Source organism: Aquarana catesbeiana, unplaced genomic scaffold (genome assembly GCF_042186555.1).
Source record: "Aquarana catesbeiana isolate 2022-GZ unplaced genomic scaffold, ASM4218655v1 unanchor235, whole genome shotgun sequence".
Lineage (NCBI taxonomy): Eukaryota > Metazoa > Chordata > Amphibia > Anura > Ranidae > Aquarana > Aquarana catesbeiana.
Genome location: NW_027362663.1, coordinates 943,633 through 969,994, shown reverse-complemented (window position 1 = coordinate 969,994; position 26,362 = coordinate 943,633). Strand labels below are relative to the sequence as shown.

General features: G+C 51.4%; 2 protein-coding genes and 1 long non-coding RNA gene across 3 annotated transcripts in view; 2 read left to right on the top strand and 1 right to left on the bottom strand.

Annotated features, from left to right (window-relative positions):
- LOC141121932 (uncharacterized) overlaps positions 1–26,362 on the top strand; it is a 603,393-nt gene that overhangs the window by 47,955 nt on the left and 529,076 nt on the right. The window lies entirely within an intron of this gene.
- LOC141121953 (uncharacterized) overlaps positions 1–26,362 on the bottom strand; it is a 93,190-nt gene that overhangs the window by 10,000 nt on the left and 56,828 nt on the right. The window lies entirely within an intron of this gene.
- The window catches only part of LOC141121955 (uncharacterized), a 44,024-nt gene continuing 43,310 nt past the window's right edge, over positions 25,649–26,362 (top strand). The window contains exon 1 of the long non-coding RNA XR_012240607.1: positions 25,649–25,958. This is a non-coding gene — a long non-coding RNA (uncharacterized lncRNA). The remainder of the gene's footprint in view (positions 25,959–26,362) is intronic.

Below are 26,362 nucleotides of genomic sequence, written 5' to 3'. Positions count from 1 at the left end.
AGTGTGTCTCCCGGGTTGGCTATTCTTTGGCGTTTTTGCTGCACATAAACTGGCTGCAGGTAATCAGTCACATTGTATGTGGACATAACAGACTGTTGCTACGTCAAGAGGTGGTGTTTAGCTTCCTCTGAATGCTGCAAAGTATCCACAGGCAACCTCCTGAGTGATTGTAACCCAACTCCACTGATACAACAGTGATGGGGTGTATGGGGCAATAAGTGTTTTGTGTACACAGATGTCTATGCAGAAAAGCAAAAAGGTCATAAGATTCCAAATGGAACATTCTTGGTGACTTCCTGCTGATCTCAATACACCAGATGCAGCACCTCTGAAGAGACTGAAATAACTCAGCAGGGCGCAGTCTGAGTGTAGCGTGTTAATGTATTTATTGTGGTAAAAAGACAAATGGCAACTCACACTGTGACAGGTAAAATCAGGCTCATCACTAGCGTTGGGCTGCCCCCCCTCCCCCCTGTTCGCACCAGAACTCACAAACAGAGAACAAGTTCAGACCGGAGCCGCAGACTCTTAAAGTCTTTGGGACCAGAACCTGAAAAATCAAAAGTCCCCATTGTGAAGGCTTATATGCAAGTTATAAACAGAAAAGTCAGTGCTACTACCCATACAGCACATAGATAGCAGAGCTCCCAGGTGCTCGATCCACAGTCGCTGGCTGAATAAAGTAATGTAGACAAAATGATCCTCACTCTGGTTGTTGCTCTTAAAATGTCTTCATTTTATTCAATAGCCACAATGAACAAATGCAGATTAAGTCAGTTGACACGTTTCAGCCTATAAGGCCTCATAATGAGGCCTATAAGGCCTTAGTCATAATGACTAAGGCCTTATAGGCTGAAATGCGTCAACTGCCATAAAAAAAAAAAAAAAGGAATGGGGGTCAAGGTAATGCCCTGGGGAACATGTATCAATGAGAAAAAAGTTTTAAAACCTATAATTTTTAAAGGAGCGGTGATTTTAATGATGACTAAAAAAATTTTAAAAAAAAAGCTCCGCCAGCGACAAAGGCAAACCGCTTGCTGTCTGGTCCGCCAGATGACCGTTCTTAACCGGTTCCCAACTGGCTCATGTAGATATACTGCTGCAGAATGGCTCTCCTGGGTGAAACCCAGAGGGCGCACGCATGCCCTGATGCGCGTGGCCGGCGATCGCGCGCACATGATATGTCTCCTCCCCTAGTCAGTCCTATCCCCACACAGTTAGAACACACTGAGGGAACACAGTTAACCCCTTGATCACCCCCTAGTGTTAACCCCTTCCCTACCAGTGACATTTACACAGTAATCAGTGCATATTTATAGCACTGATCGCTGTATACATGTCAATAGTCGCAAAAATGTTTCAACAGTTTCCGATCTGTCCATCGCAATGTCGCAGTACCGCTAAAAATCGCAGATCACCACCATTACTAGTAAAAAAATAATAAAAATGCCATAAAAATGGCATAAACCTTTCCCATAGTTTGTAGACGCTATAACTTTTGCGCAAGCCAATCAATATACGCTGATTGCAATTTTTTTTACCAAAAATATTTGGAAGAATATATATTGGCCTAAACTGATGAAGAAATTTGGATAAGGGGGGAAGGAAATGGGACTTTATATGAATCATGCAGCCAAGGAGATAACATGACAGAGTGTTTCTGGTAGGTAGTTAACGATTAGTAAGAACCACATACAGTATATATATATATATATATATATATATATATATATATATATATATATATATATAAAAAAGGGGGAACATCAGCGTTACAATAGGACAAACTGCAGCTGACAATTTAAAAAAAGGGGGCAGGGGCCCAACACTACTCATTTCATAGTAAGGGCTTCCGGTGGACAGTCTCACAACAACAGGGGACCTCAGACCAGGATGGGAACATTGGGTGGATGGATAGATGAATGGATACACCTGCAGGACCAAAATAACATATTGGGGGCGCCAAAATAAGTGCAGCATTAGACTTACTGAGAACCACTAGTAGATTGGCAACTCACATGAGAAGAAGAAAAGGCACTTTCTGTATGTAGTCTGTGAGTGGTCGGCTCATGCATCTGGGATAAGAAGCTTCCTCCTAAAACTTGCAGCCTGGACGGTCTGGACATCATGCTGGATGACAGCTAGGATGAGGAATTGGAAACCAACAAGATCCTGGTCTGAGGTTCCCTTTTGTTGTGAGACTGTCCACTGGAAGCCCTTACTATGTGATGAGCCTGATTTCACCTGTCACAGTGGGAGTTGTCATTTGTCCTTTCATCACAATAAATATGTTTACACACTACACTCAGACTGCACCCTGCTGTTCTTATTAATTCCACTGGTAACCTGTAACACACACACAACAGCTTCCACTATGTGTTCTAACAGCGACACGCACCGCTCACAGTATCTGCTGTAACCATTCTGACAAAACATCTGTAATACACTCTGCCACACCAGACAGGAATATAGCAGAAGGTAAATCTTGTAACATTCCTCAAAGAGACAGAAATTCTTTAAGTTCTGGTTTAGTGCATTAGAGATAAAGCTTAACAATGAATTACCAAAAGCTGATCCCAAAATTTACAGATGAAGATTATACACAAAATATACAATAATAACAACAACAAATAAAATGGGATTAAGAATGGGAGAAGAGTACTTAGTCAGGTTCCCGGTCTTTGGTGTTGGCAGAGTCCACTTCCATTGTAAAATGAAATATCTCCCTTCATTGCCAACGAAACCATTTTCTAAACTATTCATGACCGCCGTCATCCAGTTCTATCCAATAAAAGTTAATACCCCCAATTATGAAAGTAAAACTTTATGACGGCTTAATTAGAAATCTTTGAGGCTTTGCAGATTCTGGGCCAAAAAGTGTTTATTCCACCTGAGCTGTTACAGATATATGTTTGTGTACTAGTTTGTATAAGTCAGGCCTGTGGTGTCCTGTGATCACACGTTGTGATGTCATGTATTGTTATGTATGATCGGCCTCATTAGAAGGCCTCTGGTTATCAGCGGTCTGCCAAGTAAAGCTGCAGCTAGAAATGTTAATGGCAGGGCGTGGCCAAGATGGCAACTTAGGAGGACGTGTGTTCCAGAGCTCTGCTGAAAGACTGCCTAAGATCCTGTCTCCTGGCTCTTGTTCGGGGAAGAGATTTATCTCAACTAGCCTGAATGCCATACAGAACACGGCAGCGGGCAAAAAGATACGTTTCCCGCAGAACCTGGACGCCACAGCCCCGATTGTGAACCACCGCGTGGCGGATCCTTCCCGGCGGCTATCCAATATGGCGTCGCAGACTGAGGCCGTGGACCCGGCCGAGACACCACAGATTGGATTTCCGGAGGTAATGGTGGCGATCGCCTCCTGTCAAGCTGCCCTGACCAGCAAGATGGAGAGTGTGCAGCTCGATGTGAGCCTGATTCGGCAGGACCAGGACAAGCTCCGATCGAGGGTGACTGAAGTGGAGGAGCGAGTGGGCCTCGTGGAGGATGCGGCTGCAGACCATGCTGTATCTATCCGCACATTGCAGACTAAAGTCCGCGCCTTGGAATATAAGGTGGATGACTCCGAGAACCGGAACAGAAGAAACAATCTTCGGATCGTAGGCCTGCCAGAGGGAGCTGAGGGAAAGAATCCTACGGTATTTGTGGAGGAGTTGCTGAAAACCTTGCTCCCCACAGCGCAGTTCTCCCCCTTCTACACTGTGGAACGAGCCCATCGGATTCCTCCTGTTCCCGGTCCACCTGGCTCTCACCCCCGCACCTTAATCTTCCGAATGCTTAACTTCAGGGACCGGGATGCTGTTCTGAGGGAAGCACGCAGGGCAGGTGAAGTAAAATTTCAAAATGCTAACCTACTCTTTTTTCCGGATTATTCTGTGGAGACACAGAAACTACGCAGATCGTTCGACCAAGTTAAAGCGTCACTGCGGGCGCGGAACATTAAGTACAGTATACTTTTCCCGGCCAGATTGCGGGTGCAAGATGGGGAGACAGTGAAGTTCTTTACATCCCCCCGTGAGGCTGCCACCTGGCTGGAGACCTTGCCACAGCTTCGTTAAACCTTTAGTTTTTTGTAGTTATCTCTGGATCAGCTTAGTGAGTGCCTGACTCTCTATAAGTTTTTTATTTTGCTAAGGATACCACCTCCTTCTTGCAGCAATATAATAGAGACTCTGGTGCAAGCTCCTGTTGATACATATCTATAATCTACTGGACGCTCTGGTAGATCTGGCCTTTTGCTGTACACTCGGCACAGCAGAGGAATAACATGTTGGCTCTTCCAAATCGCAGTAGTCTCTCTACGTGTTATTAATCCACACCTGCTGCTGTACTGCTAGATACACTTGATAAGGATCCCCATTGACCGAATATCCTTTAATGCCAATCACCGGGTCAAGGCTTAAAGAACAGAGCTCGTCGGAGCCGTGACTAAGTTATGTACCCCTGTGATGCTCCAGGAGAAAGGATTGCTATAACTTACTTCTCTAGGCTGGATAGTGAGATATAAGTGAATGAGCCTAGTGTCTCACTACTGTAACCATGCTATGTGCCCCTGCAATACTCCAGGAGAAGTGATCCTTATAATTTATATTATTATTTTTACTAATGTTTCGGTTTTAAGTAAGTGAGTCCAAAGCCTCAGTTTGTAACTAAGAAACGTGCCCCTGCAGCAGTTCAGGAGAAATGATTACTATACCCTTTTTATTGCTGATACTGTCTGGGTTACTAAAGTATGAGCCTAGAGCCCTAGTTGTTTAACTAGAAAGGAGCCCTGTAGATGTACAGGAGAAGCGATGTGTATAACCTATATTATTCTTGCTAGAGTCTGGATTAATGGCGAGTAAGACTAGAACCCCAGTTTTGTAACTAAGGAATGTGCCCCTGCAACAGTTCAGGAGAAATGATTTTTATAAACTCAGGAGATATTTTTTGCTGGTAACTGGGCAGGAGTGAGGGAGCCCAGTACCTTCATACTGTAACTAAGATATGTGCCCCTGCAAATAGTCCAGGAGAATTGTATTATATACATCAAATTGACTTCCAGCATCTCTGTTGTCTGGCTAGACAACTTCATCTTAGCTAAGTTCACGCCCCCTCTACGGTTGTAAGAGTTGGGATTTATGGGGATATACACATCACCAGTTTTAAGGGGGTGTGGGGGAGGGAAGGGAGTTTTCTGCCGTTGCAGACACAGGGGAACCAGATGTGATAGTTTAATAGAAAAAGGAGTTGCTTTTGATATAAGTGGGATATTATGCCCAACACTACTATACCTGATGATTGCTGAAATGCTGTTGGATTTACTACTGTGCGGAGTTCATGATTTCAAGAAGCTAGACGGAGCAGAGGTATTGTTGTTTAAGCAGACCAGGGGATGGGTGGGACTTGTGGATCCGACACGCTATACTTTTGGGATTGGTTAGATGACTGACATCTCTATTATTTCATGGAATGTCCGGGGATTAAACTCAGCCATAAAGAGATCTCTTGTCTTTAAATATATACAAAAGTACACACCTCACATATGTATTTTACAAGAGACGCATCTGGTGGGCTCCAAAATTCTTGGGTTAAAAAAGGCCTGGGTGGGGACGCATTACCACTCTACTTACTCCGGTTATGCCAGGGGAGTGAGCGTGTTGATCCGCAGATCCCTCCCATCTCAGATCCTTGATGTTAAAACTGACACTGAGGGTAGATATGTGATTATACATATGTCTGTTCACTCCAAACAGTTGGTATTGGTGGGTCTGTATCTTCCTCCTCCTGCGAGGGTCCAACTTTTATACGATATTATGCAGAAGGTAATGGGATATCATACTCAAGAAGTTTTTATTTTTGGAGACTTTAACTTAGTACCCTCCCAGGAGGCGGATAGACTTAACCCTGGGGCCCGCACCGCGTCGGAGCTGCAGAGTTGGGCGACTACCTTTACTCTGACGGATGCGTGGCGACATTTTCACCCCAGGGATAAAGAATTTACTTGCCATTCAGCCTCACACAGAGCTCTATCCCGAATAGACCTGGCATATGTGTCTCGAGATGCACTCTGCTGGGCAAGAGAGGTCAAACACTTGCCACGGGGTATATCAGATCATGCTCCCCTTAATCTTGTCATCTCCCTGGGTGGATCAGCGGGCCCTAGGTTATGGCGTCTATCCAGATTTTGGGCGCTAGATGAAAAGATTCAGGAGGCAATGCCGGAAGCTATCTGTAATTTTTGGTTGAGAAACAGGGAGTCGGCGGACCCACAGACTCTTTGGGATACTTTTAAGGCCTGGGTTAGGGGGGAATATATATCCCGTATATCTGCAATGCAGAGAGAGGCTGCTCGGTCCCTGGAGCGGCTGGAGGGGGTGGCGGGGGAGAGTGAGACAGCTTATGTAAGGTCCCCTACTGAACCAAACTACTACACATGGCAGGGGGCTTTGAGGGAACTTTCCTTGTTTAATGTTGAACAAACTAAGAAATCTATGCTACACTCCACACAGAAAATATTTGAATACGGCAATAAAAATGGAAGATTATTAGCTTGGCTTGCACGTGGACAAATGGGCACTACACATATAGCAGGGGTACGGAGTGATAGTGGGGAATTGCTGACCCTACCGGAGGACATTAATAATAGATTTTCCTGTTACTTCAGGGATCTATACGCTTCTAGAGCTAGTGATAACCCTTTGCCGATGCAGGAATACTTAAACAGTGTCCCATTTCCTACGCTGTCTGACGAACATAGGGCAATGTTGGATAAGGATATCTCCTTAGAGGAGGTCCAGACTGCTATCGGGGGTCTGCAGAAAGGAAAGACCCCTGGGGCGGATGGACTCCCTACGGAGTTCTACTCTCAAAATGTGGAGCTTCTTGCACCCAAACTTACATCCCTCTTTGCTGGGCTGGTCGGTGGGGGCGCTCTGCCGGAGTCCATGGAGGAGGCGATCATTGTATTGATCCATAAACAGGGTAAGGACCCCCAAGAATGCGCGTCATACAGGCCCATTTCACTACTTAATGTGGATATGAAAGTCTTGGCCAAGATCCTTGCCACCCGCTTGTCATCAGTTATATCGTCATTAGTTCATGTCGATCAGACCGACTTCATGCCGGGTAAGGGGACAGATATTAATATTAGACGCCTCTTCCTAAATTTGTCCATTACTCATAAAAAGTGTGGGGATAGAGTGATCGCCTCCTTGGATGCTGAAAAGGCGTTTGACTCTGTGGAGTGGGAATATCTTTGGGAAGTGCTTGGGCGATTTGGTTTTGGCCCTGGGTTTCTCCGTTGGATACAGTTGCTTTACCGAGCACCAAGAGCTAGGGTGCGCACCAACAATAGAATTTCTGATCCCTTCCCACTCCACAGAGGCACTCGCCAGGGGTGCCCGCTGTCACCTAGTTTATTCGCTTTCGCCTTAGAGCCGTTAGCGATCTTAGTCAGAGAATCTTCGGAGGTCAGGGGGCTCCAGGTTGGTAGACTGGAAGAGAAAATCTCCCTTTATGCGGACGACGCATTACTCTATTTGAATGATGCGGGACCATCTCTGCTGGCTGCCCTGGACATCTTCGACAGATTTGGTGCTGCATCAGGGATTCGAATAAATTGGTCTAAGTCAGTCCTGTTCCCTCTGGATGGCGGGATCCCTGCTGGGGCGGCCGCTACGCCCCTGCAGTGGGTCTCAGAGTTCAAATACCTTGGGGTCCGGGTATCCAGGGACACTGCCCAATATTATAAATTAAATATGGTTCCTCTGCTCCGTCTCCTCAAAGAAAGATGTCGTGCATGGTCTGAATTGCCACTTAATTTACTAGGACGTATAAATATCCTAAAAATGATGCTTTTACCCAAGTTTACCTATCTTTTTAGAAATAGCCCGATTTGGCTACCAGCATCCTTTTTTCGGGAAATTGATAAACAAATCATCTCCTTTATTTGGAATGGAGCCATTCCAAGATTAGCCAAACCCACCCTACAACTACCGACTCAGTTGGGGGGGCTTGCCCTCCCCAATTTCAAACTGTATTATTGGGCGGCGATGCTGGTGACGGCGTACTGGTGGTTTGAGGGGAAACGCTCCAACGCTGCGGTCTGTGTGGAGGCGGCATATTTAGGATCTATACAGGATCTGCAAAATCTGGTTTATAGGGGAGTAAAGGCATACGAGGAGCTTCCTGCTCCGTCCAGGGCAACACTGCAAGTGTGGAGGATGGCTAGAAGGAGGTTCTCCCTAGTGGGGCGATGGGCGCCTGTGCAGCCTCTCTGGGGAAACCCTCAGTTGTCCCATTTCCGTACAATTCCTGATCCTCAGCTCTGGGCGGAATTCGGAATTAAAACCCTCAGAGACATTATGCCCAATGGGGAACTGATGTCCTTTGCACTTATGTCACGGACGTATGGATTCCCGGGATGGATGTTCTTCCGATACGCACAGCTACGCCACGCGACTAGGGCACAATTTCCTACCCCTCCTCTCCTACAATTAGACCCGTTGGAAGACCTGCTTTCTAGCAGTGACCTAACAAAGCCCCTGTCAGCTATATATACCACGCTGCTCCCTAGGGAGATACCCAAGATGGACAGGCTATGGAATGCCTGGAAATCAGATATTCCCACTTTGGAAAGGGAGGACTGGGAAACCTGTCTGGAACAAGGCCCCAAACTGGTAATATCAGCTGGAGATAAACTAACACAAATAAAATTCCTACACAGGATTTACTTTACGCCCGCTAGATTATCCAAAATATACCCTGATAGGGACTCACATTGCCCTAGATGTCGAACTCAGATAGGCACGTTTATACACATGTTCTGGGACTGTCCTGCATTGTCAAAGTTTTGGATGGGAGTGTATGATCATCTAAATGTTAGAATGGACCTATCTGTTCCAAAAACACCTGAGATAGCCCTTTTGGGAATACACGAGGATGAACACAGGACACATCATAGTAAAATTCTAATCTCACTCCTCTTCTATTATGCTAAAAAGGAGATCCTCGCTGGCTGGACCTCGGCTAACCCTCCGACCCTTTCCTCCTGGGAAAAGAGAGTAAACTCTGCTCTGCCCCTCTACAGGCTGACTTATATTAGTCGGGGATGCTCTTGGAAGTTTGATAAGGTCTGGCTGCCATGGATTGGTGGATAATACTGTCCTTGATTTCTCTCAGTGGGGTGTTGGGTAACTGGCTTATGGGCGGGAGGGGATGAATGACCTGCGATTATGCTGATATAATGGATGTAACTAAACTATTACACGCCTCCTTCTCTGGTCTAGCAGATGCCTCTCATGACTCCATATCTATTGATGTAATGACAAGCCTGATAGGCAAAGCAAGCATGATCAACAATCCAATATAAAATGTATTTATATAGCGGCGTAGGATACAGTACGTTAAATCTTATGTGAGTAAGAGTTTACCTATAGTTGATTATATGATCCGCTTGTTTGATGTACCTGTCTACACATGTCCCACTGAATGTACCTACTTTTTTTGTACTGCATTTTATACTTTTCAATAAAGCACTCCTGATTGTTAAAAAAAAAAAAAAAAAGAAATGTTAATGGCAATGTATGAGGGCTTCATATAAGTTCTTATGCCGCGTACACACGGTCGGACTTTTCGTCTACAAAAGTCCGACGGACGCCGACGGACTAAAGCTGGCTGACAATCCGATCGTGTGTGGGCTTCCCCGGACTTTCAGCGGACTTTTGCAGCCTCAAATCTGACGGACTTTAGATTTGAAACATGCTTCAAATCTTTACGTTGTAACTACGCCGGACCCAGAAATCCGCTCGTCTGTATGCTAGTCTGACGGACAAAAACCCCACACTAGGGCAGCTATTGGCTACTGGCTATGAACTTCCTTATTTTAGTCCGGTGTACGTCATCACGTACCAATCCGTCTGACTTTTGTGTGATCGTATGTAGGCAAGTCCGTTCGTTAGAAAGTCTGCCGCAAGTCTGCCAAAAGTCTGCCAAAAGTCCGTCGAAAGTCTGTCGGACAGGCTGTCGGACTTTTGTAGCCGAAAAGTCCGACCGTGTGTACGCGGCATTACAAGTTTACTGACCCTCAACAAAATTGTTCAGGAATAAAGAGAGGGCAGGGGGGTGTTGTGGAGTATGGGGTGGGGAAGAGGGCATGGACACAAGGATTTAAATCTGATAGTTTGTTGCACGCTTATGAAAAAAAAAAGTTAGAAAACCCCCCCATTATTGGTTGATCGCAGTCCCCCTCTTATAGTTAGAAGGGGTTATTCATCCCAACATTATTGGTTGATCTCAGCCCTCCTCTTATAGTGAGAAGGGGTTATTCATCCCAACATTATTGGTTGATCTCAGTCCCCCTCTAATGCCCCGTACACACGATCGGAAATTCCGCCAGCAAAAGTCCCATGTGAGCTTTTGGTCGGAAATTCCGACCGTGTGTATGCTCCATCGGACTTTTGCAGGCGGAATTTCCGCCAGCAAAGGATTGAGAGTAGGTTCTCTATTTTTCCAACGGAAAAAGTTCCTATCGGAAGTTCCGACACGCAAAATTTCTACGCATGCTCGGAAACAATTCGCTCATCGTAGTGCTGTACGTCACCGCGTTCTTGGCGGTTGAAAGTTCAGAGAACTTTTGTGTGACCATGTGTATGCAAGGCAAGCTTGAGTGGAATCCCGTCGGAAAAACCTTGGATGATTTTTCCGATCGTGTGTACGGGGCATTATAGTAAGGGAGGGTTATCCACCTCCCACCATTATTGGCTGATCTCAGTCCCCCTCTTATAGTGTGGAGGGGTTATTCATACCCCCATTATTGGCTGATCTCAGTAACCCTCTTATAGTAAGGGAGGGTTATCCACCCCCCCACTGTTGGTTGATCTCAGTCCCCCTCTTATAGTAAGGGAGGGTTATCCACTTCCCCTAATTATTGGTTGATCCCAGTCCACTCTTACAGGGAAGAAGGGTTATCCAGCTCCCTCGTTATTGGCTGCTGTGAGTCAGCTGACCAGGACCAAACACTGTGCAGGACATTATGGGTGAGTACCAAAATAATCAACCACAACTTCAACCAAAATTAAAATCCTGGAAATTCAGTAGAACCCAAATCCCATTCCATGTTACCAGAGACTGCTAAGGAAAGAATTAGAGCTGCGCCGTTAGTTCTGTCTGAATTGGCCAAATATGGCCACCATACTCATTAACAGGGGGGTGGTTATCTGAGGGCCATTTCTTATTACAGGGAGTTTTCATTCTCTGATAACCTCTCTGCCTGCAGACCCAACCAATCACCGGGCAGCGTAGTGGGGAAGAGGCATCAACATAAGGACAGGGTGCTTTGCCAGTAGGGGGTCTCCCTGGCAAGGTACCTCCCAAGTTAAGGTCATGAGGCCTGGTATGGTTCAGGAGGTGAGGGGGGCACACGCTCATCCCTGCCTTCCTGACATGCCAGGCTGTATGCTTGGATTAGAGGCCCGGTATGGATTTTTAGAAATACTTCACCCCTTTTTTCGCATGAGATACCCCACTAAAGTTCATACTAGTCTCGAAGGGTCTGGAATGTATTCGGGGGGGACTCAACTTTTCTTCTATTCATGCCATACCAAGTGCTACAGCAACATTACCAAGGTTTCCCAGACCCCCCCAAAGGTCCCACAAAATAAAAAGCATACTCTTGTAAGGGGGGGGGGGGTGTCTGTGTGCCATGAATGGTGATTTTAAACACCTTTTTCCTTTGTAAATGTCAAAACAGCTGCAGTATTTTCTGTACATTACAGACATATCCCCTTCACAGGCGAGATTAGGACCCCCTCATTATTAGGACACTCCCCCAGGATTAGGAAACCCCCCTGGGATTTGGACGCCCCTTCCAGGATTAAGACACCCCACTAGGATTAGGACAGCCCCCAGGATTAGGACACCCCCCTAGGATTAGGACAGCCCCCAGGATTAGGACAGCCCCCTAGGATTAGGACAGCCCCCTAGGATTAGGACACCCCTCATTAATAGGACACCCAGGGTTAGGACACCCTTCATTATTAGGAAACCCCCCTAGGATTAGGACACCCCTCATTATTAGGACACGCCCCTAGGATTAGGACACCCCCCAGGATTAGGACCCCCTCATTATAAGGACACGCCCCTAGGATTAGGACACCCCCCAGGATTAGGACCCCCTCATTTTTAGGACACCCCCCTAGGATTAGGATGCCCCTCCCAGGATTAAGACCCCCCCTAGGATTAAGATACCCCCCTAGGATTAGGACACCCCTCATTATTAGGAAACCCCCTTGGATGAGGACACCCCTCATTATTAGGACCCCCCTAGGATTAGGACGCCCTCCCACGATTAAGACACCCTCCCTAGGATTAGGACACCTCCCTAGGATTAGGACGTCCCTCCCAGGATTAAGACACCCCCCTAGGATTAGGACACCCCTCATTATTAGGAAACCCCCCTTGAATTAGGACACCCCTCATTATTAGGACACCCCCCAGGATTGAGACCCCCTCATTAGGACATGCCCCTAGGATTAGGACACCCCCCTAGGATTAGGACGCCCCTCCCAGGATTAAGACACCCCCCTAGAATTAGGACGCCCCTCCCAGGATAAAGACACCCCCCAAGGATTAGGATGCCCCTCCCAGGATTAAGACCCCCCTAGAATTAGGACGCCCCGCCCAGGATTAGGACACCCCCCTAGGATTAGGACACCCCCCCAGGATTAGGACACCCCTCCCAGGATTAGGACGCCCCCCCAGGATTAGGACCCCCCAGGATTAGGACGCCCCAAAGGATTAGGACGCCCCCCAGGATTAGGACGCCCCTCCCAGGATTAAGACACCCCCCTAGGATTAGGACGCCCCTCCCAGGATTAAGACACCCCCCTAGAATTAGGACGCCCCGCCCAGGATTAGGACACCCCCCTAGGATTAGGACACCCCCCAGGATTAGGACACCCCTCCCAGGATTAGGACGCCCCCCCAAGATTAGGACGCCCCCCAGGATTAGGACGCCCCCCCAGGATTAGGACGCCCCTCCCAGGATTAGGACGCCCCTCCCAGGATTAGGACACCCCCCCAGGATTAGGACGCCCCTCCCAGGATTAGGACGCCCCTCCCAGGATTAGGACGCCCCCTAGGATTAGGACGCCCCCTAGGATTAGGACACCCCCCCAGGATTAGGACACCCCCCCCAGGATTAGGACACCCCCCTAGGATTAGGACACCCCCCAGGATTAGGACACCCCCCTAGGATTAGGACACCCCCCAGGATTAGGACACCCCCCCAGGATTAGGACACCCCCCAGGATTAGGACACCCCCCATTAATAGGACACCCCCCCTAGGATTAGGACACCCCCCATTATTAGGACACCCAACCAGGGTTAGGACACCCCCCTCGGATTAGGACACCCTCCCAGGATTAGGACACCTCCCATTATTAGGACACCCACCTAGGGTTAGGACACCCCCCTCGGATTAGGACACCCCCCTTGGATTAGGACACCCCCCTTGGATTAGGACACCCCCCCAGAATTAGGACACCGCCCAGGATTAGGACAACCCCCTAGGATTAGGACACCCCCCTAGGATTAGGACACCCCCCAGGATTAGGACACCCCCCCAGGATTAGGACACCCCCCAGGATTAGGACACCCCGCAGACTTCTTATTTAAAGGAATTGGACATTTTTAATGTTTGACTTTAAGTATTTAAAAATCACTGCTCCTGGATTAGGACACCCCAAGGTTAGGACACCTCTCATTATTAGGACACCCCCCCAGGATTAGGACCCCCTCATTAGGACAGCCCCCTAGGATTAGGACAGCCCCCTAGGATTAGGACACCCCTCATTAATAGGACACCCAGGGTTAGGACACCCCAGGGTTAGGACACCCTTCATTATTAGGAAACCCCCCTAGGATTAGGACACCCCTCATTATCAGGACACGCCCCTAGGATTAGGACACCCCCCAGGATTAGGACCCCCTCATTATAAGGACACGCCCCTAGGATTAGGACACCCCCCAGGATTAGGACCCCCTCATTATTAGGACACCCCCCTAGGATTAGGACGCCCTTCCCAGGATTAAGACACCCCCCCAGGATTAAGATACCCCCCTAGGATTAGGACACCCCTCATTATTAGGAAACCCCCTTGGATTAGGACACCCCTCATTATTAGGACCCCGCTAAGATTAGGACGCCCTCCCAGGATTAAGACACCCTCCCTAGGATTAGGACACCCCCCCAGGATTAGGACCCCCTCATTAGGACAGCCCCCTAGGATTAGGACAGCCCCCTAGGATTAGGACACCCCTCATTAATAGGACACCCAGGGTTAGGACACCCCAGGGTTAGGACACCCTTCATTATTAGGAAACCCCCCTAGGATTAGGACACCCCTCATTATTAGGACACGCCCCTAGGATTAGGACACCCCCCAGGATTAGGACCCCCTCATTATAAGGACACGCCCCTAGGATTAGGACACCCCCCAGGATTAGGACCCCCTCATTATTAGGACACCCCCCTAGGATTAGGACGCCCTTCCCAGGATTAAGACACCCCCCCAGGATTAAGATACCCCCCTAGGATTAGGACACCCCTCATTATTAGGAAACCCCCTTGGATTAGGACACCCCTCATTATTAGGACCCCGCTAAGATTAGGACGCCCTCCCAGGATTAAGACACCCTCCCTAGGATTAGGACACCTCCCTAGGATTAGGACACCCCAAGGTTAGGACACCCCTCATTATTAGGAAACCCCCCTTGGATTAGGACACCCCTCATTATTAGGACACCCCCCAGGATTGAGACCCCCTCATTAGGACATGCCCCTAGGATTAGGACACCCCCCTAGGATTAGGACGCCCCTCCCAGGATTAAGACACCCCCCTAGGATTAGGACGCCCCTCCCAGGATTAGGACACCCCCCAAGGATTAGGACGCCCCTCCCAGGATTAGGACACCCCCCAGGATTAGGACGCCCCTCCCAGGATTAGGACGCCCCCTAGGATTAGGACCCCCTCAGGATTAGGACACCCCCCAGGATTAGGACACCCCCCTAGGATTAGGACACCCCCCCAGGATTAGGACACCCCCAGGATTAGGACACCCTCCCAGGATTAGGACACCCCCCATTAATAGGACACCCCCTAGGATTAGGACACCCCCCATTATTAGGACACCCAACCAGGGATAGGACACCCCCCTCGGATTAGGACACCCTCCCAGGATTAGGACACCCCCTTGGATTAGGACACCCCCCAGGATTAGGACACCCCCCCAGGATTAGGACATCCCCCTAGGATTAGGACACCCCCCAGGATTAGGACACCCCCCCAGGATTAGGACACCCCCCAGACTTCTTATTTAAAGGAATTGGACATTTTTAATGTTTGACTTTAAGTATTTAAAAATCACTGCTCCTGGATTAGGACACCCCAAGGTTAGGACACGCCCCTAGGATTAGGACACCCCCCTAGGATTAGGACGCCCCTCCCAGGATTAGGACGCCCCTCCCAGGATTAGGACACCCCCTAGGATTAGGACACCCCCCAGGATTAGAATGCCCCTCCCACGATTAGGATGCCCCTCCAAGGATTAGGATGCCCCTCCCAGGATTAGGACGCCCCCCCAGGATTAGGACGCCCCTCCCAGGATTAGGACACCCCCCAAGATTTGGACGCCCCTCCCAGGATTAGGACACCCCCCAGGATTAGGACGCCCCTCCCATGATTAGGACACCCCCCAGGATTAGGACACCCCCCCAGGATTAGGACACCCTCCCAGGATTAGGACACCCCCCATTAATAGGACACCCCCCCATTATTAGGACACCCACCCAGGGTTAGGACACCCCCCTCAGATTAGGACACCCCCCAATATTAGGACACCCTCCCAGGATTAGGACACCCCCCACGATTAGGACACCCCCCAGGATTAAGACACCCCCCCAGGATTAGGACACCCCCTTAGGATTAGGACACCCTCCCAGGATTAGGACACCCCCCAGGATTAGGACACACCCTTAAGATTAGGACACCCCCCCAGGATTAGGACACCCCCTTAGGATTAGGACACCCTCCCAGGATTAGTACACCCCCCAGGATTAGGACACCCCCCAGGATTAGGACACCCCCCTAGAATTAGGACACCCCCCCAAGGATTAGGACACCCCCCTAGGATTAGGACACCCCCCAGGATTAGGACACCCCCCCGGATTAGGACACCCCCCATTAATAGGACACCCCCCAGGATTAGGACACCACCCATTGTTAGGACACCCACCCAGGGTTAGGACACCCCCCTCAGATTAGGAAACCCCCCATTATTAGGACACCCCCCTCGGTTTAGGACATGCCCCCAGGATTAGGACACCCCCCTAGGATTAGGACACCCCCCCAGGATTAGGACCCCCCCCAGGATTAGGACACCCCCCTAGGAGTAGGACACCCTCCCAGGATTAGGACACCCCCCAGGATTAAGACCCCCCCCAGGATTAGGACACCCCCTTAGGATTAGGACACCCTCCCAGGATTAGGACACCCCCCAGGATTAGGACACCCCCTTAGGATTAGGACACCCCCTTAGGATTAGGACACCCTCCCAGGATTAGGACACCCCCCAGGATTAGGACACCCCCCCCAGGATTAAGACCCCCCAGGATTAGGACACCCTCCCAGGATTAGGACACCCCCTATTAATAGGACACCCCCCAGGATTAGGACACCCCCCATTATTAGGACACCCACCCAGGGTTAGGACACCCACCCAGGGTTAGGACACCCCCCATTATAAGGACACCCCCCAGGATTAGGACACCCCCCTAGGATTAGGACACCCCCCCAAGGATTAGGACACCCCCCAAGGATTAGGACACCCCCCTAGGATTAGGACACCCTCCCAGGATTAGGACACCCTCCCAGGATTAGGACACCCCCCAGGATTAAGACACCCCGCCAGGATTAGGACACCCCCATAGGATTAGGACACCCTCCCAGGATTAGGACACCCCTCCAGGATTAGGACACCCCCTTAAGATTAGGACACCCCCTTAAGATTAGGACACCCCCCAGGATTAGGACACCCCCTTAGGATTAGGACACCCTCCCAGGATTAGGACACCCCCCAGGATTAGGACACCCCCCAGGATTAGGACACCCCCCTAGGATTAGGACACCCCCCAGGATTAGGACACCCTCCCAGGATTAGGACACCCTCCCAGGATTAGGACACTCCCCAGGATTAGGACACCCTCCCAGGATTAGGACACCCCCTTAGGATTAGGACACCCTCCCAGGATTAGGACACCCCCCAGGATTAGGACACCCCCCTAGGATTAGGACACCCCCCAGGATTAGGACACCCTCCCAGGATTAGGACACCCTCCCAGGATTAGGACACTCCCCAGGATTAGGACACCCTCCCAGGATTAGGACACCCCCTTAGGATTAGGACACCCTCCCAGGATTAGGACACCCCCCAGGATTAGGACACCCTCCCAGGATTAGGACACCCTCCCAGGATTAGGACACCCCCCCAGGATTAGGACACCCCTTTAGGATTAGGACACCCTCCCAGGATTAGGACACCCCCCAGGATTAGGACACCCCCTTAGGATTAGGACGCCCCTCCCAGGATTAGGACGCCCCCTAGGATTAGGACACCCCCTAGGATTAGGACACCCCCCAGGATTAGGACACACCCCTAGGATTAGGACACCCCCCAGGATTAGGACACCCCCCAGGATTAGGATGCCCCCCCAGGATTAGGACCCCCCAGGATTAGGATGCCCCTCCCAGGATTAGGACACCCCTCCCAGGATTAGGACACCCCTCCCAGGATTAGGACACCCCCCCAGGATTAGGACGCCCCTGCCAGGATTAGGACGCCCCCTAGGATTAGGACCCCCCAGGATTAGGACACCCCCCAGGATTAGGACACCCCCCCTAGGATTAGGACACCCCCCAGGATTAGGACACCCCCCCAGGATTAGGACACCCCCCCAGGATTAGGACACCCCCCAGGATTAGGACACCCCCCATTAATAGGACACCCCCCTCGGATTAGGACACCCAACCAGGGTTAGGACACCCCCCTCGGATTAGGACACCCTCCCAGGATTAGGACACCCCCCATTATTAGGACACCCACCCAGGGTTAGGACACCCCCCTCGGATTAGGACACCCCCCTTGGATTAGGACACCCCCCAGGATTAGGACACCCCCAAGGATTAGGACATCCCCCCAGGATTAGGACACCCCCCCAGGATTAGGACACCCCCCAGGATTAGGACACCCCCAGACTTCTTATTTAAAGGAATTGGACATTTTTAATGTTTGACTTTAAGTATTTAAAAATCACTGCTCCTGGATTAGGACACCCCAAGGTTAGGACACCCCTCATTATTAGGACACCCCCCAGGATTAGGACCCCTTCATTAGGACACGCCCCTAGGATTAGGACACCCCCCTAGGATTAGGATGCCCCTCCCAGGATTAAGACACCCCCCTAGAATTAGGACGCCCCTCCCAGGATTAGGACGCCCCTCCCAGGATTAGGACACCCCCCAAGGATTAGGACACCCCCCAGGATTAGGACACCCCCCAGGATTAGGATACCCCCCCAGGATTAGGACGCCCCGCCCAGGATTAGGACGCCCCGCCCAGGATTAGGACGCCCCTCCCAGGATTAGGACGCCCCTCCCAGGATTAGGACACCCCCCAAGATTTGGACGCCCCTTCCAGGATTAGGACACCCCCCAGGATTAGGACACCCCTCCCATGATTAGGACACCCCCCAGGATTAGGACACCCCCCAGGATTAGGACCCCCCCCAGGATTAGGACACCCTCCCAGGATTAGGACACCCCCCAGGATTAGGACACCCCCCAGGATTAGGAAACCCCCCCAGGATTAGGACACCCCCCAGGATTAGGACACCCCCCTAGTATTAGGACACCCCCCAGGATTAGGACACCCTCCCAGGATTAGGACACTCCCCAGGATTAGGACACCCTCCCAGGATTAGGACACCCCCTTAGGATTAGGACACCCTCCCAGGATTAGGACACCCCCCCCAGGATTAGGACACCCTCCCAGGATTAGGACACCCTCCCAGGATTAGGACAACCCCCAGGATTAGAACACCCCCCCAGGATTAGGACACCCCCTTAGGATTAGGACACCCCCTTAGGATTAGGACACCCCCCCAGGATTAGGACACCCCTTTAGGATTAGGACACCCTCTCAGGATTAGGACACCCTCCCAGGATTAGGACACCCCCCAGGATTAGGACACCCCCTTAGGATTAGGACACCCCCCAGGATTAGGACGCCCCTCCCAGGATTAGGACGCCCCCTAGGATTAGGACGCCCCCTAGGATTAGGACACACCCCAGGATTAGGACACACCCCTAGGATTAGGACACCCCCCCAGGATTAGGACACCCCCCAGGATTAGGACACCCCCCCAGGATTAGGATGCCCCCCCAGGATTAAGACCCCCCCAGGATTAGGATGCCCCTCCCAGGATTAGGACACCCCCAGGATTAGGACACCCCCCAGGATTAGGACACCCCCCAGGATTAGGACGCCCCTGCCAGGATTAGGACGCCCCCTAGGATTAGGACCCCCCCAGGATTAGGACACCCCCCAGGATTAGGACACCCCCCTAGGATTAGGACACCCCCCCAGGATTAGGACACCCCCCTAGGATTAGGACACCCCCCCAGGATTAGAACACCCCCCAGGATTAGGACACCCCCCATTAATAGGACACCCTCCCAGGATTAGGACATCCCCCATTAATAGGACACCCCCCTCGGATTAGGACACCCAACCAGGGTTAGGACACCCCCCTCGGATTAGGACACCCTCCCAGGATTAGGACACCCCCCATTATTAGGACACCCACCCAGGGTTAGGACACCCCCCTCGGATTAGGACACCCCCCTTGGATTAGGACCCCCCAGGATTAGGACACCCCCCTAGGATTAGGACACCCCCCAGGATTAGGACACCCCCCTAGGATTAGGACATCCCCCCAGGATTAGGACACCCCCCCAGGATTAGGACACCCCCCAGGATTAGGACACCCCCCAGACTTCTTATTTAAAGGAATTGGACATTTTTAATGTTTGACATTAAGTATTTAAAAATCACTGCTCCTGGATTAGGACACCCCAAGGTTAGGACACCCCTCATTATTAGGACACCCCCCAGGATTAGGACCCCCTCATTAGGACACGCCCCTAGGATTAGGACTCCCCCCTAGGATTAGGATGCCCCTCCCAGGATTAAGACACCCCCCTAGAATTAGGACGCCCCTCCCAGGATTAGGACACCCCTCCCAGGATTAGGACACCCCCCTAGGATTAGGACACCCCCCAGGATTAGGACACCCCCCCAAGATTAGGACGCCCCTCCCAGGATTAGGACGCCCCTCCCAGGATTAGGACCCCCCAGGATTAGGACGCCCCTCCCAGGATTAGGACGCCCCTCCCAGGATTAGGACACCCCCCAGGATTAGGACGCCCCTCCCAGGATTAGGACACCCCCCAAGATTTGGACGCCCCTTCCAGGATTAGGACACCCCTCCCATGATTAGGACACCCCCCAGGATTAGGACACCCCCCAGGATTAGGACACCCTCCCAGGATTAGGACACCCCCCATTAATAGGACACCCCCCGGATTAGGACCCCCCCCCAGGATTAGGACACCCCCCAGGATTAGGACACCCCCTAGGATTAGGACACCCCCCAGGATTAGGACACCCTCCCAGGATTAGGACACTCCCCAGGATTAGGACACCCCTCCCATGATTAGGACACCCCCCAGGATTAGGACACCCCCCAGGATTAGGACACCCTCCCAGGATTAGGACACCCCCCATTAATAGGACACCCCCCAGGATTAGGACACCCCCCAGGATTAGGACACCCCCCTAGGATTAGGACACCCCCAGGATTAGGACACCCTCCCAGGATTAGGACACTCCCCAGGATTAGGACACCCTCCCAGGATTAGGACACCCCCTTAGGATTAGGACACCCTCCCAGGATTAGGACACCCCCCAGGATTAGGACACCCTCCCAGGATTAGGACACCCTCCCAGGATTAGGACACCCCCCAGGATTAGAACACCCCCCAGGATTAGGACACCCCCTTAGGATTAGGACACCCCCCCAGGATTAGGACACCCCTTTAGGATTAGGACACCCTCCCAGGATTAGGACACCCTCCCAGGATTAGGACACCCCCCAGGATTAGGACAACCCCCTTAGGATTAGGACACCCCCCAGGATTAGGACGCCCCTCCCAGGATTAGGACACTCCCCCAGGATTAGGACACCCCCCAGGATTAGGACACCCCCCAGGATTAGGACGCCCCCCAGGATTAGGACCCCCCCAGGATTAGGATGCCCCTACCAGGATTAGGACGCCCCTCCCAGGATTAGGACACCCCCCAGGATTAGGACACCCCCCCAGGATTAGGACGCCCCTGCCAGGATTAGGACGCCCCCTAGGATTAGGACCCCCCCAGGATTAGGACACCCCCCAGGATTAGGACACCCCCCTAGGATTAGGACACCCCCCAGGATTAGGACACTCCCCTAGGATTAGGACACCCCCCAGGATTAGGACACCCCCAGGATTAGGACACCCCCCATTAATTGGACACCCCCCTCGGATTAGGACACCCAACCAGGGTTAGGACACCCCCCTCGGATTAGGACACCCTCCCAGGATTAGGACACCCCCCATTATTAGGACACCCACCCAGGGTTAGGACACCCCACTCGGATTAGGACACCCCCCTTGGATTAGGACACCCCCCAGGATTAGGACACCCCCCCAGGATTAGGACATCCCCCCCAGGATTAGGACACCCCCCAGGATTAGGACACCCCCCAGACTTCTTAAAGGAATTGGACATTTTTAATGTTTGACTTTAAGTATTTAAAAATCATTGCTCCTGGGTTAGGACACCCCAAGGTTAGGACACCCCTCATTATTAGGACACCCCCCAGGATTAGGACCCCCTCATTAGGACACGCCCCTAGGATTAGGACACCCCCCTAGGATTAGGATGCCCCTCCCAGGATTAAGACACCCCCTAGAATTAGGACGCCCCTCCCAGGATTAGGACGCCCCTCCCAGGATTAGGACGCCCCTCCCAGGATTAGGACACCCCCCTAGGATTAGGACACCCCCCCAAGATTAGGATGCCCCTCCCAGGATTAGGACACCCCCCAGGATTAGGACGCCCCTCGCATGATTAGGACACCCCCCCAGGATTAGGACACCCCCCCAGGATTAGGACACCCTCCCAGGATTAGGACACTCCCCATTAATAGGACCCCCCCATTATTAGGACACCCACCCAGGGTTAGGACACCCCCCTCAGATTAGGACACCCTCCCAGGATTAGGACACCCCCCAGGATTAGGACACCCCCCAGGATTAAGACCCCCCCAGGATTAAGACGCCCCCCCAGGATTAGGACACCCTCCCAGGATTAGGACACCCCCTTAAGATTAGGACACCCTCCCAGGATTAGGACACCCCCCAGGATTAGGACAGCCCCCTAGGATTAGGACACTCCCCAGGATTAGGACACCCCCCCAGGATTAGGACACCCCCCTAGGATTAGGACACCCCCAAGGATTAGGACACCCCCCTAGGATTAGGACACCCCCCAGGATTAGGACACCCCCCCAGGATTAGGACACCCCCCATTAATAGGACACCCCCCAGGATTAGGACACCCCCCCATTATTAGGACACCCACCCAGGGTTAGGACACCCCCCTCAGATTAGGACACCCCCCATTATTAGGACACCCCCCTCGGATTAGGACATGCCCCCAGGATTAGGACACCCCCCTAGGATTACGACACCCCCCCAGGATTAGGACACCCCCTAGGATTAGGACACCCTCCCAGGATTAGGACACCCCCCAGGATTAGGACACCCCCTTAGGATTAGGACACCCTCCCAGGATTAGGACACCCTCCCAGGATTAGGACACCCTCCCAGGATTAGGACACCCCCCAGGATTAGGACACCCCCCAGGATTAAGACACGACACCCTCCCAGGATTAGGACACCCCCTATTAATAGGACACTCCCTCAGGATTAGGACACCCCCCATTATTAGGACACCCACCCAGGGTTAGGACACCCCCCATTATTAGGACACCCCCTCGGATTAGGACACCCCCCAGGATTAGGACACCCCCCCAGGATTAGGACACCACCCTACGATTAGGACACCCTCCCAGGATTAGGACACCCCCCAGGATTAGGACACCCCCCAGGATTAGGACACTCCCTTAGGATTAGGACACCCTCCCAGGATTAGGACACCCCTCAGGATTAGGACACCCCCTTAAGATTAGGACACCCCCCAGGATTAGGACACCCCCTTAGGATTAGGACACCCCCCAGGATTAGGACACCCCCCAGGGTTAGGACACACCCCCAGGATTAGGACACCCCCCAGGATTAGGACACCCCCTAGGATTAGGACACCCCCCAGGATTAGGACACCCTCCTAGGATTAAGACACCCTCCCAGGATTAGGACACCCCCTTAGGATTAGGGCACCCTCCCAGGATTAGGACACCCCCCCAGGATTAGGACACCCCCCTAGGATTAGGACACCCTCCCAGGATTAGGACACCCCCCAGGATTAGAACACCCCCCCAGGATTAGGACACCCTCTTAGGATTAGGACACCCTCCCAGGATTAGGACACCCTCCCAGGATTAAGACACCCTCCCAGGATTAGGACACCCCCCAGGATTAGGACACCCCCTTAGGATTAGGACAACCCCCCAGGATTAGGACACCCCCCAGGATTAGGACACCCCCCAGGATTAGGACACCCCCTTAGGATTAGGACACCCCCTTAGGATTAGGACACCCCCCAGGATTAGGACAGCCCCCTAGGATTAGGACACCACCCCAGGATTAGGACAGCCCCCAGGATTAGGACACCCCCCAGGATTAGGACACCCCTCATTAATAGGACACCCCCCAGGATTAGGACAGCCCTCTAGGATTAGGACAGCCCCCAGGATTAGGACACCCCTCATTAATAGGACACCCCCCAGGATTAGGACAGCCCTCTAGGATTAGGACAGCCCCCAGGATTAGGACAGCCCCCTAGGATTAGGACAGCCCCCCAGGATTAGGACACCCTCTAGGATTAGGACACCCTACAGACTTCTTATTTAAAGGAATTTGACATTTTTAATGTTTGATCCCAGGATTAGGACACCCCCAGGATTAGAACACCCCCCCCAGGATTAGGACACCCTCTTAGGATTAGGACACCCCCCCAGGATTAGGACACCCTCCCAGGATTAAGACACCCTCCCAGGATTAGGACACCCCCCAGGATTAGGACAGCCCCCAGGATTAGGACAGCCCCCTAGGATTAGGACAGCCCCCCAGGATTAGGACACCCTCTAGGATTAGGACACCCTACAGACTTCTTATTTAAAGGAATTTGACACCCCTCATTAATAGGACACCCCCCAGGATTAGGACAGCCCTCTAGGATTAGGACACCCTCCCAGGATTAGGACACCCCCCAGGATTAAAACACCCCCCCAGGATTAGGACACCCTCTTAGGATTAGGACACCCCCCCAGGATTAGGACACCCTCCCAGGATTAAGACACCCCCCCAGGATTAGGACACCCTCCCAGGATTAAGACACCCTCCCAGGATTAGGACACCCCCCCAGGATTAGGACACCCCCCAGGATTAGGACACCCCCTTAGGATTAGGACACCCCCCCAGGATTAGGACACCCCCCAGGATTAGGACACCCCCTTAGGATTAGGACACCCCCTTAGGATTAGGACACCCCCTTAGGATTAGGACACCCCCCAGGATTAGGACAGCCCCCTAGGATTAGGACACCCCCCCCAGGATTAGGACAGCCCCCAGGATTAGGACACCCCCCAGGATTAGGACACCCCTCATTAATAGGACACCCCCCAGGATTAGGACAGCCCTCTAGTATTAGGACAGCCCCCAGCATTAGGACAGCCCCCTAGGATTAGGACAGCCCCCCAGGATTAGGACACCCTCTAGGATTAGGACACCCTACAGACTTCTTATTTAAAGGAATTTGACATTTTTAATGTTTGACTTTAAGTATTTAAAAATCACTGCTCCTGGCTCAATGGAATTTTTAAGAAATGTTTTTTTTTTTCATGCTCCCCTCCCATGTTATTGTTTGGCACCCCCTTGTCTATTAGCCCCCCAAAAATGTCATTTTTAAGTTGACAGATTGGCCTTCTATTGATTTCAGTGGGGTTTGGATTCAACATTAGTGGTTTACAGAACAACACTTGACTGGAACCCGGGGCAGTTCATCCCACAATGAGGAGAATGTTCTGTCCCTACATTTCCACACTATATATGTGTGTATCATCATCTGCTGGAGATAAAAGACATCACAGTGACTATGGAGGAAGAGGACGGACATGACGGGGGGTTACTGGGTGTAAATAGAAAATAAGATCTTATTACCTCCTCAGCTACCACTTCCATCAATGTCTTCTCTCTACTTCCTCCCGACTGACCTCTCACCCGGAACTTCCTGTCTGTACCTGACATCACTTCCTGTCTGTATCCTCTTGTGGAGCTCAGAGGAACTGCAGCGCTGAGAACAAAGTCTTGTCATTGATGCCAAGAGTTCCTGGATGATGAAGGACAGTCCCGGGATTTAGTCTATTGTCCCATCATGTCCTCATCTCACAGGTTCCAGGACTCAGAGTGCAGAGTGTCAGTGAGGGGATGATGTCTGGAACACTCTCTGGGTCCCATCACCAGGCACTGCAATTATAGCAGACTGTGGGGAGCAGTGATCTCCTCTCTGACAGTGATAGTAGAACTCCGACATCAACAGAGAGGCAGCGGGAGTGTGTGATCAGGTAAATACCAACACTGACCACCAATGCTGGGCTGGAGTTACACTTTATTCTCACTGACACCAACTATGGGGCTTATTTTATCTCACTGTAGCAAGTCCTAGTTGCAATCTTGAAACACCCAATACGTGGACAATATGCGACCAGTCTAAACTATGTGGCATGTTCACCAATGTCAGGAGCATGGCGGACAAGATGGGTGAACTAGAGATACTGTTGTACGAGGAGGATTTGGATTTTGTGGGAATTTCAGAGACCTGGTTCAACAGCTCTCATGATTGGCTGGCAAACATTCAAGGGTATACCCTATACCGACAGGATAGAGAAGGTAAAAAAGGGGGAGGGGTATGCCTATATATCAAGAATAATGTACAAGTGAATGTGAGAGATGACATCACTGAGGGGGC